Source organism: Musca autumnalis, unplaced genomic scaffold (assembly GCF_047663935.1).
Source record: "Musca autumnalis isolate F117 unplaced genomic scaffold, ASM4766393v1 scaffold_3, whole genome shotgun sequence".
Taxonomy (NCBI): domain Eukaryota; kingdom Metazoa; phylum Arthropoda; class Insecta; order Diptera; family Muscidae; genus Musca; species Musca autumnalis.
Genome location: NW_027411866.1, coordinates 88,613,066 through 88,630,217, shown reverse-complemented (window position 1 = coordinate 88,630,217; position 17,152 = coordinate 88,613,066). Strand labels below are relative to the sequence as shown.

Genomic DNA, 17,152 nt, shown 5'->3' with positions numbered 1-17,152 from the left:
GAGATACCTTTTTCCTCCGTGTACGAACATTATTGCATATTTGCATATGTGAAGTATTTTTGCAGTCTATAATATCTAATGGCCAAAATTGAGTCCAATGTTCCTACCTGGTTCTTCAATTGTCATTGATGGATTTGAAAACGCAAAATAAACCAATTTGGAGGCCTTAAGAATATAATGTTCACATTAAAACTTAATGCCAAGATGGTCCTCCTTAAAATTAAATGATCACTTTTAACTTTAAGATAACCGGAACGCTGTAAATCTGTTTGAAAAAAAATCAAACTATAACAAAAGAAGACTTATAATAATTGGGGTATATCTCACAGACCGATTTGAATTTTCAAAGTTGACAAAAATATGACTCAGGGCAATGTTGGCAATATTTCCTGAGTATTTCGCCTCGTCAAATTTCTCTACAAATTGTGTCGTAATACACTTAGTTCGGAATTGGCCACAAAAAGTAAGTCACATATCATTGAGATAGTATGAATCGGGTGCACTCCCTGACATGACAGAAGTCCCCCTGGTCCATTCGGGAATAATTGTGGGAACATATGTATGTATGTGTGTATGTAAACCAAACGTAACAAAAGTTTACGTTCAACAATTGCATCTGTTATGGTTTTGAAATTTGATCCTTAATACAGGATTCGTTAGGTAAAGTTCAGGGATGTGTTATTCAGATGATGATGATGGTAACGGGTTCCATAGTTGAATATAAGGTTAGACTTGGCGGAAAATGGACACCTAGTAAACATGCCGCTTGCGAGCTTGCATAGGACAGCGACATAAGAAATGTTCAATAGTCTCGATTTTTTCTTCATCATCACAGAGTCTGCAGTAATGATTGATAATTGAGTAGGTTTGGTCGGGCAGTTGAAAAGGTTCGGACCTGTGGTACATGCACAGATGTTTTGCAGGGTGTCATCGATTCTTGCCCTATAGGAATTCAGAGGGCTGCACCATCCATCAGTTGAGCCCGAACTACTCTGGTTTCCATAGATGGCGATGTTTTTCCGAGCATCGCATTCACACCATAGTTGTTTATAGTATCTACGACTGCATTCGACTTTATGGGACTTGTTCTCTGTTGTAACGTTAGACCTTTCTTCCTAGTTCAAGAAAAACCGTCCTAACACGCCTGGATGGGGTCCTCTCCCCTATATGGTAATTAGGATGGCACTCACGTTATCACCTCACCAATTACTGCAGCGAAAGCATGCCATTGTGTTGCTGTACTGGAAGAATCTTTGTTCCTCATGAAGATGGTCCACTGAAGACATGTGAACTTTTTGCCGTTCTCAGAGCGGCATTCTGACAGGTTTCAATATTTTCCATCGCGTTGCACTTATATTCGCGGGCCATACTGGCGCCGTTATCTGTGGTCAACAATGTTTCTTTATCTGCACCCTAAGTGCTGCCGGCGGAAGACTTGAGGTCCTTGTTCCTACGTCTCAACTTATCGTAGATAGCTGCGACATGCGCGGGAGACATGAGTATGCTGTCGAATGTGAACTCTAGAATTTTGGGGTAATTTGTGGTCAGAATTCTGCTACCATCGACCATGACATTCAACTCTGTTCTCAACTCTGCCGTCCATGTGAACAGATTGGTCGTGGATTTAGTGACTGACATTTGTATTTCTTGCATGTAAATAATATGGGTGGTTTGTTGGAGTAAAGCTACCTAATACGTCTGCCTTCTGTTTCCCAAATTGTCTCAGTGCCCTGGTTCCCAGCAAAATCGGAAAATATTTGTTAGGTTTGTCTATGTGGTTCTGCACTCAAGGACGGCTTCTAAAGGATTTGATGACTTTAAGAGCCGCTTGACTAACCAAAAAGATAGTCACCGGTTCAAAGATCTCAGCATCTAGACTTTTTACAATTTCCTGATTGCTAAGATTTAAGCTTGGTTAACGACGCACAGTGGTTCAGGAATCGATTTTCCTAGCCAAATCCCCAATTCTTTGTCGTCACCGAGTGTTAATTTCTAAGGAAACCAAAAAATTAGGTCAAAATATTGGAAGGTGTGAGCTTCGCAAGTTCCTAAGGACGACAATTTTTCCCAATTATGAAAAGTACGTCATTTCTGGCGAAAGAAATAGGTATTTCTCGGAAACTATAACAGATATTGCGTTCATTGTTTTTCTGTTAGGTAGGTAGGAAATTACCGTAGCATTTACATGTAGTGAGTTATTTTATTTTGTATTCAGGTACTAAATGAGCACGCGGGCGCCCGTAGGTGTTGTCGAGCCAAAGATTAAATATACACAACGTGCAGCATTCTGAGCTGCTTGAAGAGTACTTCTAAAAGTTCCCGTTATTAGAGCCGAGGCTGTTCTTTGCACTTTATCAGGCGTAATGAGTTGTACCAAACAAGAGATCCATAGACTAGGATGGACCTTACAACAGTGTTCATTACCTTTTTGTCCCACGCCTACCCGGTAAGGGTTATGGGCTTCACTCTTAATCAGATTGGTCTGATTTTAATTGTTTGCTTTCTTTCAGGAACTACTCGATTAGGATAATATAATTGCCAAATTTTTTTACGATTATCTCTGCTTTATTAGTTGTACTCTAAACTGATAATGATAGAGCTCAAATATCAGATACATCGTGTAGGCGCTAACTTTTTCATTGCATGTTTTGTAGAACGAACATAGCTCGATGGATTTGCAATTATGAATAAACTCAATTTTTTATTATTTATTTTGTGTGGTTATGGTCTGTCACGTCCGACTTTTATCTTAGCTTATTACTTATTTTGTTCTAAACTTCTTATAAAATTAGCAAATGTCTTGTTTATTGTTCTATTCGTGCAAGGGAATAACATAAATCTGTTTTATAAAGGTTGAGATGGGTGGGAGTTGAGTTACTATGACACCAGCGAAATTGTTCAGTCTTGACTAAAAGTTATGAATTGATATCAATTGTTTAACTCAAACATGTTGTATTTATGTATGTGTGTCCCTTTATCAATGTTTTCCTAGAGCTACTGAATTCCTATCGTTGTGCGGAAGTACAATGAAATTTTATTTTGAATTTCCAAAAATATCTGTATAAATTCCCAAATTTATGGAATTCAACAAATAATAAATTCCTTTTTACAACGAAATCGTGGAACAGACCGTAGTCCATAAGAATGTTTTAAACATTTCCTCTTGTTATTTATTTCTCATTCCAATGTCATCAGAATGTTGGCGTTCGTTCGTTCTTCCAGCAACTATCGAACCCACCGACGGACGACCTTCATGGGCAAACAACTGTAGTTTCTTTTTAGCACTTCTATTATTGAATATGAGAGTACGTCGTCCTCGTATGTATTACTTTTGTTTAGTAGTCTCTGCATAAATCAAACATGAATTTCTAAACATTCATTCGCTCATTCATTCGTATTCCTAGGGACGACAACGTTTCACGCACTTACAGTGATTTCTAGAAGAACATACATACTACATAGTTTTGCTGCGCTATTGTTGCGGTTCCGGATGATGGTATAATTCTCAGTTGAATGCGGTTTGAGTAGGTGGTGTTGGTTTAGTACTAGAACAAAATGTGTTCCGCTGCCACAACCATATTGAGTTTGTAGTGCACGTTCAAAATATAAATCAATATTACTACTTGGGTTTTTATTTTTTCTTTTTTGGTTTTTATTTTGTTTTTGTTGTAAGGTTTTCGATTCTGGATAAATTCCTTCAAGAGATTTGTTTGTTCGTTTTTAGTGTTTGTTTAAGCACTTGGCTGTCTTTCACACTGGTGTCGCCTCACCGCTGTTGCTACTTTGATTTTTAAAGAATGAGAGAAAAGAAGGAAACGGAAGGTGTCTCGTGTATGTTTGTGTGTCCGTCCCATCCATACATGACATGTTGTGTAACAACCTTCGTACATTTCAAAGCACATCCTGTTAGGTTGATATTGACAAGAGTTTGTATATATATATATATATATATATATATATATATATATATATATATATATATATATATATGAGAGGAAGGCGGGTGGGGTGGACAGAAATGAAGTGAATACATTTATATTTTATTAAGCGAAACACTTGCCATAATTCATGTTAAGGTCATATCTCAAAGTGTATATCAATGTGTACTAATAAAAGCATTGAAGACATAAAAAACACTGTAAAAATAACTTTTATTGCTTAAGGTAAGTAAACGGAAGTTTTCTTAAACTAGGTAATGTGAATTCCATCTGAATAGTTTTTACTTCTTATACACTCCACAATATAATGGAGGGTATATCATGTTTGTCATTCCATTTGCAACTCCCCGAAATTATCATTTTTAGATCCCACAAATTTTGACCACATGTAGGTCCGTAGAACTTTTGATATTAAAAATGGGTTATATAGGTCCATGTTTTGGTATAATGCACCTTAAAACGCGAAGCGCTCTTTATGGAATTGTAAAGGTATTAGTGTCATATGCATCCGACTTGGTTTCCAAAAGATAAGAAAGACATTTCCGCACAAAACTGCCTATATAGGACCACGTTTGGTCATAGGCCCATATAACAGTACCATCTGATTTCAGATATTTTGAACTTTTTTATCTACATTTTGTGACCAAATTAGCTATAATTTGGTAGTTGGTATTAAAAGTGGGAAAAAAATCCTTCACCTAAAATTGTGGACATAGAATACGAAGACTGCACGATAACATCCTAGTCTAAGCAACACTGCTTTTGCCAGGCGCTATTTGACATTTCCATTGGAAAGTTTAACATTTTTTAGAATAAACATACTCAGGACAGTTTGACATACAACCATGTGTTGTGTGGTTTACAGTGACACATAAAAATCATTGTGCAAAAAAATCGAATTTACTTGTGAACATTTTCATCCGAAGATTTTTCACAACTTTCGACGTGGATAATCACGGCAAGAGTGCATCGATCAAATTAAATCTTCATATGTCGATAATGGACCATCCTTTAGCACTATGGAAAACTGGTTTAAGTATTCAATCGTAGCCGACACTCGCCAAAAACCGAAGGTCGTGAGGGTCATCCAAATACGGCCGGTGTGCCAGAAAAAAATTAAGCCGTTTGTGAACTGATAGATCGCCATGTTATACCGTGGGAAAGAGGCATTCTTGATCATTTCTTCCACCAACAAACATTTGATATATCATGAACACTGGGCCGCAAAATTGGGTTTGTCCCGTTAGATCCAGCAATCGCTGGAAAAAGGCTCTTGTCGATTGGTGCAAATAAATTGTGCGACGGTTCAAACGACGTTTATAAGATCGCCATAGACGACGAATCTTGGATCTATGCATATGAGCCCGCAACAAAACAGCAATCGACCGCGTGCATTTTCGAAGGCGGGCCAAATCTAACGAAATGTGTTCATGAAGGAATCTCTCCGAAGTAAATGGTCGCCTGTTTCTTCGCCTAAACTGAGCCTGTGGCGACTATACGGCTTGAAGAAAGTAGGACGTTTAATTCTGAGTGGTCAACAAAATTTTGTTTGCCTGAAGTCTCCTGAGAAATTCGAAAAACGGACAAGAGAAGACGAATCATTGTGCATTGTCATGACAATGCGAGCTCAACCTGCTCGAACCTTCGCCGTTTTGATCGGATAAAACGTGGAATTGATGGGTCATCCGCCATACAACACTGACTTGGCTTAATTTGATTCCCGCACATCAAGAAAAAAGGCGTGGTCAACGATTTTCGTCGCCAAGGAATATTGAAGCGTTCAAAAACCATGCTTTAAAGGTGTCTCAATCGGAGTGGAAAAAGGGCTTTGAGCGCCTGCAAAAGTGTATAAGTCATATTGGAGACTACTTAGGAAGACACTAAAACTATTTTTGATGGTAAATATCGCGTTTTCATTGATTTGCCAGAAAATTATCGTGTAACCCTCGTGTATACTGTTTTTGCCAATTTCTTACTCAATGCAATGCTTTTTTGATATCAATGCCCGAAAACTTTGGATCCCATAAAAGTAAAAATGAATTATTTTACCAAACGGCAAGGATCGGATATTCTTCTTTATTGGAATATCTATCACCCTCCGATTATGGTTAATTTTTCATGACAGTGGGTCTAACGAATTAACTAAAACCGTATTGAACCTTCGAGTCATATATGTAGCATTTCAATCCGATACATTCCCCAATAACTTACTTAAGCCCGTAAAACACACTCCCTACTGGATTTGTTGGAGTAAAAAGTTGATAGCATGTTTCCATGTCGATATAAAAATTATTACGAACGAAAATGTGCAAACATTTATAGTAGTTTTCCTTTTGCATTCATTTGGAAATCGACTTAATGAAAAAGTCTGTTGGTAGTAACTGGAACGAATTCATTTAGTCCTTATAATTTTTCTCCACATCATTGAACAAAATCTAAAAAAGGTTCACTTCCTGAAAATAGTGAAAAATTATCCCCCTCGTATATAAAATAATACGCAGAAGCTCATTTCCTATAAACAATTAAATTTTATTGCGGAAATACTTAAAGAAATCAAGATTTACATTTAAATTTTGTTAGTCATCACACATGCATATGTATATTAGGGTTATGACTTTTTTACAACCTCATATCCCTGTATCATAGCGTGATGAGTTTTGCCATAAGATTACATAAAATCTTAATTATAAGGTGATTCGGTGAAAAAACCTCACGCACAAAATGATTTTAAAATTTGAATTTATCAAAATTATGGACAATTTTTTGAAGTCACTGAAAACAGATATATAATTATAATAAACTTTTGAGCCACATGAGATAATTAATATGACATAAAATTTATTTCTCACTATTTTTCTTCAATTCTGAGAATCGTAAAAATGTCGTAAACGCTTTTATTCAAAAATATAATTTTTTAACAAAAAAACAAAAAAATTAAAATTTTTTCAAAGTGACTTTTTTCGCGACTTTTTTAATATTTGAATCAAATAAACGTTATTATAGTTATTAGTAGGTTTATATTTATTCATTCGTGCAACAAAAAATAATTTTTTGAAATTTTTTTTTTTCATTTCGTATATTTTTTCAAAAAATTATTTTTTTAAAATCGATTTGTGCGTGAACTTTTTTTATATTTCAATGGAATAAACGATAGCATAGTGATTAATAGGCAAAAGTTCATTCATACCTGCTACAGGAAATCATTTTTGAGAAAAAATGTCAAAAAGTCATAACCCTAATGTATATATAGGTGTGACGAATCACTTAGTTTATTTTTCTGTTCTATGCTCTTCTCTCCCTCCTCCGATACCAAACTAACGAAGCGTATTACCACAAATTCAATTCTAAAATAAAGTGCTTTTACCTCCCTCAATATTAGTTTCGGTTTTGAAGTCAACCTTATTTAGACTTTCAACTGATTTCCCCGTGCTCTTGAATATTTTTCTATTTTATCTCCCTTTTGAAAGCCATCAGCAAAATGTACAAAATATTATGTCAAAAATTCAATTTTGAAAAGTGTTTCAATGTCTCTGGCTGATCGCTTGTGTGCTTTTTTTGTCTTTGTTGGGTAGATGTGAAATGAGTCAACGACATACAGACTCCTTGTGTGTTTGCTCGAACCAACGAAGCAGGCAACCAAGCCACCAGACATTCGCCAATTGTATCCTCCCACAATAACACCCATCGATGTCCTAAATAAATCATGTTACACATCAAATTTATTCGAAAAATAAGAAAAGAGATACTGAAAGATCCGCAATTCTTTCATGCGACACCTAGCCCATCATCAGCAGCAGCCTCTTCTTGTTCTTCTTGTTTTCCACAGTTGACAACGTTATGTATGCCTTGCCTTTGGCGACGACATCAGACACATGCAGCAAAGCCAAAACCAATACCATCAACATCCCCATGATTGTCAAGTATGAAAATTGTAGCAAATGTTACCATTTCGAAAACATATTATTTACGTTCAACACACCATTTGCCAAATGCTCTTTTTCGTTATTTTTTTCTATATGTATATCTCTTTTTTTAAGGGGTGACCCCCACTTGTAAATTTAAAAAAAATTTAAAGCTTTCTTATTGGCTTATTTTAAAGTAGAAATATCATAGAATATGTGGCAACATTTTCAAGTCGATCGGAACAATATTGCCTGAGATATGAGCTTTGAAAGGGAAAAATTTATAGTCTTTTGTATGCAACATAAAAATTGAAAACGTGTTTTTCTCGAAGTGACATTTTGAAATCCGTGCCAACTCTAGTTCGAAAACAAATAAACTGATTGTCATACAATTTTGTGGGGTTATCAAGGGCAACAAAATCTAGTCCTTCATATTTTTAATTCTTTTTTGCTCGTTTTATGACCAAAAAACGTCAGTTTTTTAAGCCAAAAATTGAAATTTTGAGTTTTTTGTCCACTGTTTGAGTAAAATCTAATATTTTTTGAAAAATTGATCGATGAAGGACTAGATATTTATGTTCTAAATAAGTCCACAAAAATATATGACGATCGGTTAATTCTTTTTCGAGCTAGAGTTGGCACCGCAAAACGCTATTACAAAAAAGGGTTTCGTGGACGGTCTTTTGCCACAATACCACATAACATTTTTCAAAAAAAAAAAAAACTCAGACACTAGATAAAGATGTGCTATTTCAGATAAAAAATCTATCAAGAAAGTTTGGTAGTTTTCTTGGAAAAAAATTCATGAAATATTGCCTTTTTTGGGCTTTACAAATGGGGGTCACCCGTAAGGCCCGATTGAGAGATTTCTATGTCAGAGGTACATACATACATATGGAGTAGGTGCAAATAACGGTGTGATTAGTGTGTGGCAAATCACCCAGGAGTATTGTATCATAAATCACATGCATACCCACGCTGTCTACATTCAGCTGAGACACACGGACACTCAAATAAATAGTTTATATATAAACGGAAATTTATATCTTGTTTTTCTTATACACTTAACCACACCAGACATTCTCTTCGTCCTTTATGACGAATACAAATCGGTCTTTAAGTTCATTCATGTTTTCATTCCACTGGTCCTTTTGCTGGTTTCCGTGTGTGGCCAACAACAGTATTGAACTCGTAGCAAACAACGCATACAAGGGAATTGAAGCGCACACATATACACGTGAGGAGACAAACTGTTGTTTTGCAGCAGTGAATCGTTTCGTTTTCATTTTCTGGGCTTTGTTTTCTCATCTTCATCTTCATTCGAATTTATTTTCATTTTGTAAGAAACATGTTGTCTGTCGCACATGTTGTCTCAAATGTGATCATCATTTATGAATGTACATCAGGGTTATCACTTTTTGAACAAAAATGATTTCCTGTGGCGGGAATGAATCAACTTTTGCCTATTATATTTATCCATTTTAATTATCAAAAAGGTTACGAACCAAGCAATTTGATTTTTTTTATGAAATGAAAAAAATATATTTTCTGACAAAATATTTCCTGTTGCACGAATGAATAACATTTTGCCTATTATTGACTGTAATCATTTTTATTCCATATAAATGTTGAAAAAAGTTCCGCACAAACCATTTTTAATTTATATGATGTATGAAATACGATTATTTATTACATAAAATGTTATATGTATATGCAACGATATGATGATAAGTTTAGTGAGAAACAAAAGGTTATGACATTTTGGTTATGTTTATTTTCTGTTATATCTGTGATTAAAGTGACTTCAAAATTTGCCGAAAAAGCTCATGTAGCAAAATTTCCAAATGACTTTGTGCCCGGGCTTTTATCGAATCACCTTATAATTAAAATTTTATCCAATCTTGGGTAAATACTCATCAAAATATGATACAGGGATACGAAGTTGCAAACGTCATAACCCTAATGTACATATGTATGTGTAGTGTATGGTTGTGGTGATACATCATAGTAAAAAGTCAGAGTTTTTCAATTATTTTTCTCAAATTGTTTTCAGGCGAAACTACAGCAACGTTAAGAGGATACTAAAATGACGCTGATAGTAAAAATTTCCTACACTTAAATTCGGAGGTCCCGAAATCAACTACGACCGAAAATGATCCGTCGTGATCTCTGCAAGAAACACGGTGTGTCTTAACCAAATTTAAATGGAAGGTTCTTACACCTGGGAAGTTTTTGCAGATTCTGAAACTACAATGTTCATAGATGAGAAATATCAAGAAACAAAAAAATCGCCGGAGGGATTTTCAAATAAATCGCGATTTAAATTCACATTTTTAGGGGTTCTTTGGGTTTTCACGATTTTGCTTGGAAAACGCGAGTCCTATGTAAATGGGGCTAAAGAAAATGTTATAGCTGTAAAAATTCTCCACAAGATTGGCCTTTATGATATTTTCGTAGGTTTTACAGTTTTTGAGATATAGAAGTTCAAATTGAGACAATGAGACTCGCGGTTTCCAAGCAAAATCGTGAAAACCTAAAGAACCCATAAAAATTTGAACTTTAATCTCGATTTATTTGAAAATCCCTCCGGCGATTTTTTTGTTTCTTGATATTTCTCATCTATGAACATTGTAGTTTCAGAATCTGCAAAAACTTCCCAGGTGTAAGCACCTTCCATTTAAAATTAGTCAAGGCGCACCGTGGAAAACATTGAAAATATTCCAATCCAAAAAAAAATGTTGGACGAGAACCATCATTTCCTAGATACGAGGGCTACTTTCTGATTTAATAATGACAACGCGAATATTTGGCATCAAAAATAGCTTTACTGTTTTCTGCAGTATTCTCCAACATGACTTATGCACGTGTGCAAGCGCTCAAACCTATTGCCGAAGCACTTTTTCTACTCCGAATGAGACACATCATCATCTTCTGGCGACGAAACTCGTTGACCATGTATTTTTTTATGTGCGGGAATAAAATGAAGTAATTGGATGCCAAGGCAGGAGTGTACGGCGGATGACCCATCAATTCCACACTTTGTCTGGTCAAAAGGCACTGCTTTCAATCGATGTTTGTGAGCTCACAGTCTCATGGTGCACAATGATTCGTTTTTCGAATTTCTCCGAAGATTTCAGGCAAACAAATTGGGATGTACCACGCAGAATTTGGTTGCTATTTTGTTTCGGGTTCATACGCATAGATCATTGATTCGTCACCTGCGACGATTTTATAAACATCGTTTAAAGCACCGCGATCGTATTTTTTCAGCATTTCTTTGCACAAATCGAAAAGAGCCTTTTTGAGCGACCATCACCTTGTTCTGGATCCTATGTTCATGCAATATCGAATGTATGCTGGAGTATGAAATGCCCAAGGATCCCTCTATATCACGGTATGTCACATGACGTTCTTGCGTTATCAGTTCACGCACGGCATCAATGTTCTCTGGCACAACGGCCGTTTTTAGGACGACCTTCGTTTTCGAGGGAGCGTCGGCCACGATTGAATTCATTAAGCCAGGTTTTCGCAGTGGTGCATCAACGACCGTCGAAATTTGTGCAATATGGTCGAACGAAAATGTTCAGAAGAAAATTCCATTTATTGGCAAATTGATTTTTAAGTCGCTGTAAACAACGTAACCAACACAACGTCGCACAGTGGTTCAGGAATCGATTTTCCTGGCCAAACCACCAATTGTTTATCATTCCCGATTGTAAGTTTCTATATGGGATTCGATAGTAAACATATTTAAACTAAGGAAACCAAAAAATGAGGTTAAAATATTGGAAGGTGGGGGCGCGGCGTGCTCCTATAGACGACCATTCTTTGCAATTTTGGAAAATACGTAATTTTTGCAAATTTCTGGAGAAATAAATAGCTATTTCTCGGAAATTATAACAGACTTTGTGTTCATTGTTTTTTTGTTAGAAAGGTAGGATTGTTGTCTTTAAAATCCGTTTCAATAAATTACCGTAGCTTTTACACGAAGTGAGGTATTTTATTTTCCCTCTGGTACTAAATTTTAGCGAAATTCCGAATTTAGAGGACTAGAACATGGAACAAAGTTCCATTTTCACAGAATGATGCCCGAGAGTGGCCTCCTTCTGGGTCATATATACCGTTGTAGCCGTTCGGTCCGTTTAACACTTTTTTAAATTTTTTGAAATTACAAGGGTAAAAATTTGTGTTTTTTTTCCATACCGTTTCCCATATAAATTATATCTTTTTTACACAAATGCAAATTTTTTAGTATATAAGCTTTTATAAGAGTTATGTGAGTTTTGCGAAAACCCAACAGTATTTTTTTTTAATTTTGGGACAAAAATTAAATTTCTAAAAAAAAATTAAAATTTTTTTTTACAATTTTTTTCTTCTAATTTGTTGAATTTTTATGGTTTGTTTTGTTAGGTAGTTAGAAAATATAAAAGACTCAAAAACACTCATACTTTAATGCAAAATTCGAAAAAAACTCAAATTTTAAACTTTGACCTTGAATTTCTCTGCAACTACTTGACCGAATTCGAATTCGGAAAGCTATGCTATGTTTTCTGCCGAACAAAAAAAAATGAAAATATCTCTATCCGTTCAAAAGTTACAGAGTTTTGGCCAGGAAAAACTATTGTGAACCACTGTGCGATGCAGCTAAAATATTGTTTAATTTTGAGTTTATTTTTAACATGCTTCTGCTATATAGCAACGTAACTTTTTCAAAATGCAGTTTCCCTATTCTTTACTGTTTTATGTATTTGTCCTTGAGTCTAGATATTTGGTATTGAATTGGCGAACGGTTATACCCCCAGACCTATACATATCAATTTGTTTGTTGTTTACGAAAACAACTGTCAAATAAATCAACAAATAACATTATAATAGCGCTAGTCTAAACGTACTCTTACTTCTTCGAAAGAAAAGCTCGTTAAACATTATGTAACCCAAGAAGGCAATTCAAGAGTAGTCAGTAAAATAATTCATAACATTTATTTCGGCTGTAAAAATATTATCAAGTATAACAAATTTTGAGTGAAATAAAACAATAATAAAAATCATAAATTTGATTTTAGCTGTTCTCTTGTTTATATTTTGCCATATTTTTATGGCTTTCATCTCATGCGGAAAGTTGTTTTTGTGTACAGGTAAAAACATCTGCTGCTTTGTTTGTTAGCTGGTATGTTTGTATGTTTGGTGTTTATAATGAATGAAATTTTGCAACACGAAACAGGTTTGCATAGAAATCAAAAGAACAGAGCATGACAAAAAGTCCTTGAGGGCATAAAATGAACACATGTACATACAAAAAAACACACACACAAACAAATTCTGTGGCAGGTGTTAGCTGTCGCTTAAAGGCTCCAAGGAATTTCAATCAAACTTTTTTGGTTGATTTCATTTTCATCTTAAAAAGGCACCACATTGAGTTTCTAGATTGAATCTTTTGTTTCTGCGATATTGAAATGAGAGCAAAAACAATCATCATTATTTTTGGCCGAATTCAAAACAATGCCAAAACAACTTTACAGACTTTTTCAAACAAACATTGCATAAATAAATCACAGTGTATAATATGTATGTATGTATGTGGCATTTAGGTTTATCGAAATAGAAAACAGTCAGACAGGAATTTTATCAGAATTGTTTTCTTGTAAAATTTATTTTGAAAGTCCAGTTTTTTCGAAATCTGGTTATAGATTTGCCATCGGCGAAAAATATGTGTTCTGATATTGGATCACGGTGTTTTTATTTCTTAGATTTTTGTTACATAAGAGCTCATTTACACGAGGAAACAATGTTTCCTTGTTTCCTCTAAAACGTGTGTTCCGTTTTGATTCTCATTCGCAAAATTGGTCAGTGTTGGGAACAAATGTAGAAGTGATTGTACAAAAACGTACAAAAGGCAGGTAATACAGGTATATTTTACCCACATGTGTCTATACTTTTTACGGAATTTTTCATGAATGGTTATTTATATTAATAACCCATTTATTTTACCTGTTTTTGTAGTTTTCCAAAGAATTGTTTTTTTGAATATTTATGTACAATAGGTAGATAATCATTTTTGGTAACTTTATGTAAAAACGTACGTCTACCGTTCAAAAGGTACGCTTGTTAAACAGCGCAACCCTGAAAATGCAATTACGAATGAAAATCAAAACGGAACACACGTTTTAGAGGAAACATTGCTTCCTCGTGTAAATGAGCTCTAAGATATTATAATCTGTGAGCAAAACTGCACTATAGATGAGTTGGGAAATACCTCCCCCAAACATACCACTTTATGGCTCGTCCGTTTTCAATGCTTTTAAGTCGAAGAGCAACGTCTTTTGCTGACAGGATTTAGTTTTGTTTTTAAATGATATGTCTTCTGCAGGAAGTGTTAACGATTATTCTACTTCGTTTTGTGATAACTTAACTTAAGATAAAGCATTAAAATTTGGCCCAGAAAATTCTATTCATTCTAGAACTTCCCGATGTGTTTTTAAGGATTTAGCTTGGAATCTGGGTTTCGTTGGTAGCAAAAAGTCTTCTAGCAGAAAATGGTCGGTACAGGACCACATTTTGATGTAGCCCCGATAGAACATTATCTCCAGATTATCGGTATTTTGATTATTATTATAGCCGCATTATCCAACCAAAATAGCTGGAATTTGGTATTAAGACTCCGTGGGGTACTAAATATTCCTGCAGAAAATTGTCGGTACAGGTCAAATTTATGATAGAACGCTACCTCCTTATTTTCGGTATTTTGAAGATATTAGCTACATTATCCAACCGAACTGGCTGAAAGTTGGTGTTTTTATACCCTCCACCATAATATGGAGGGTATAATTAAATTTGTAACACATCGAAACATTCATCGGAGACTGTCTGTCCGTCCGTCCGTCTGTTGAAATCAAGACACAGCTCGCAATTTTTAAGATAGATCTTTGTAATTTGGTATGGAAGTTTCTATTCCTAGGGGCTATATAGCCCTCATAGAACGGTACCTCCCGATTTTCGGTATTTTGAAGGTTGTGGCCACAATATTCCACCGAAATGGCTGAAATTTGGTATTCGTTGGGGGTATAAAACCTTCCCCCAGAAACTTGTTGGCACAGGTCCACGCCTTAGTATAGATCACATAGAACGGTACCTCCCTATTTCTGGTATTTTGAAAGTTGTGGCCACCGAAATGCCCCAAATTTTGTATTTAGTCTTCCACGGGGTTATCAAATATTCCAGAAGAGAATTATCAGTATAGGTCAGCGGGTTCCTATATCCCCCACAGAAGCGTACCTCTTGATTTTCGGTATTTTGAAGTTTTTAAAAAAATATCGGAAGTTTGAGGGTGCCACCGTAGTGTAATGGTATGCACACCCGGTTGGTATGCACAGCGGTTGGGGAGGCTTCGCCACTTTTTACACATTTTGTAAATTCTCAAAAATAATATTTTAAAAACAAAACTATAACCATTTATATATCAAAACTTATAGTCAAGATATGCTTATATTTGTACCAAAAATAATATTTGAAAAAACTTTAACGGTGTCGGTATGAGAACATTTTGAACAAAAACGTGGCGAAGGCGCCCCATGTTACCATATTTCATGGGTGTTCAGCAGGAATTGATCTTTATCAGGAATAGAAGAATCTGGTCTATATTGTCCATGAGCTCTGGTTGCTCACCGAAAACGATAACGATTATCTGGTTATGTAAAATTTTCAGTTATGTAAAATATCTTTACACATTCCGTGCGGATTCGGTAATAAAAATGGCATACCATATCATTAAGGTAAAAATGGAATCCAGCAGCACTCCTACCTTGGGAGCAATAATTTTGCCCAATATTCACTATACAAATTCTTAGTTTAATTTTTTGACAGTTTTCCAATGTTTGAAAAGCATAACATTGAAAATTTGCGATTAAATTCTTTCGACTGGGATATAAAGTCCTCTTTCCTCTTGTGTTTTTTTCTTCCGATTGGTATTTTCCAATAACAAATCGCACAAAACTAAAATAAATAAAAATTCCAATAAAAGCATCAACAACCGACAGGTCACAAACAACATTTTTCCTATATGGTCAGAAAAATTGGTTTTAGTAAAAACTCTGTTTTATTTCAACAACGAATAAATCTTTAGAAAAATATCAAATGTTTCAATGTGGAACAGTAAGTATGTGTGTATGCACACGTATACAGTAGAAAACATACCCAGCTAACTTTTTTTTTTGGAACAGGTACAAAAGTTGTATGGACGTGATTTATCATATCATACAAAATAAGTTTTAAAAGCGCGAGTTTTTTTTCGAAAAATTCTGAGAAATGTTTTGATTTTCGTGACAATTTCGAATAAAATTCTGAAGAAACATACGAAATTATGCAGAAAAATACAATATTTTTTATATTTGTTGCGAAATTCAGATCGAAGGAAATTTAGATTTTCGTCACAATTTCGGACAAAAATCAAAAAATTCCGGATTTTTCCTAATGTATAAATTAGTCAATACATCCTATTAAAAATACCTTAACCCCAAAGTCGTAGTTTTAATATTTTATTAAAATAACTTTTATTTATTAGGGAAAAATTGGCATTGCTCATCAGGGTGTAAAAAAGATAGGAAGAAAAGATTTTAGTATCGGATCTTGCCACAAATCCCCACTAGTAATGTTGTTTTTGTTCTTAAAAACCAATGTTTTGCTCGAATAGATGCGAGTCAAAAAAGACGCTCTCTATAAGAACGTTCAAAAGAAACAGTGATATCAGTCATTGAAATAAAATACCACAAATCGGAACCTGCTACAGTACAAAGAGACCACAATAACCTAGCTACTCAAAAATATGTATAATTATTTTTGTTACTTATACTTTATACTTTCTTTTTTTTTAATTTTTCAATGCAGGTTCCTTTTCAGAATTTCTTCAATATGTATATAAATTTTATCGTAATAAAATCTAACATTTAACAGAATCATCGCAAGAAATTGTTAGCTGGGTTGTCGAAAAACAAGTTGTTCACATATATTCATGCAGAAACTTCACATTGGAATGAAAATGCTACAAACATATATGTGAGTATTTGTATGTAACAACGAATGAAATATTGACTGAGAACACCAAAGGTTTATTTGTATGACCAAAATTGAAAATGAATATGCCAAGCCATTCATTGTGGTGATGTACGTGAGTGAGGAGAAAAACTGCCGTTGTAACAGGATAATAATGGATTAAGTGGAATTTTAGAATTTCACATTTCGGTAACAACATTAAATCCTATTGATTTCAATTGAGACATTAAAAATATATTTATTAAGATCGTACATACACCTTTTTCT

General features: G+C 34.8%; 1 protein-coding gene across 9 annotated transcripts in view; it reads left to right on the top strand.

Annotated features, from left to right (window-relative positions):
• The window catches only part of LOC141396822 (uncharacterized), a 319,005-nt gene that overhangs the window by 230,171 nt on the left and 71,682 nt on the right, over nucleotides 1-17,152 (top strand). The window lies entirely within an intron of this gene.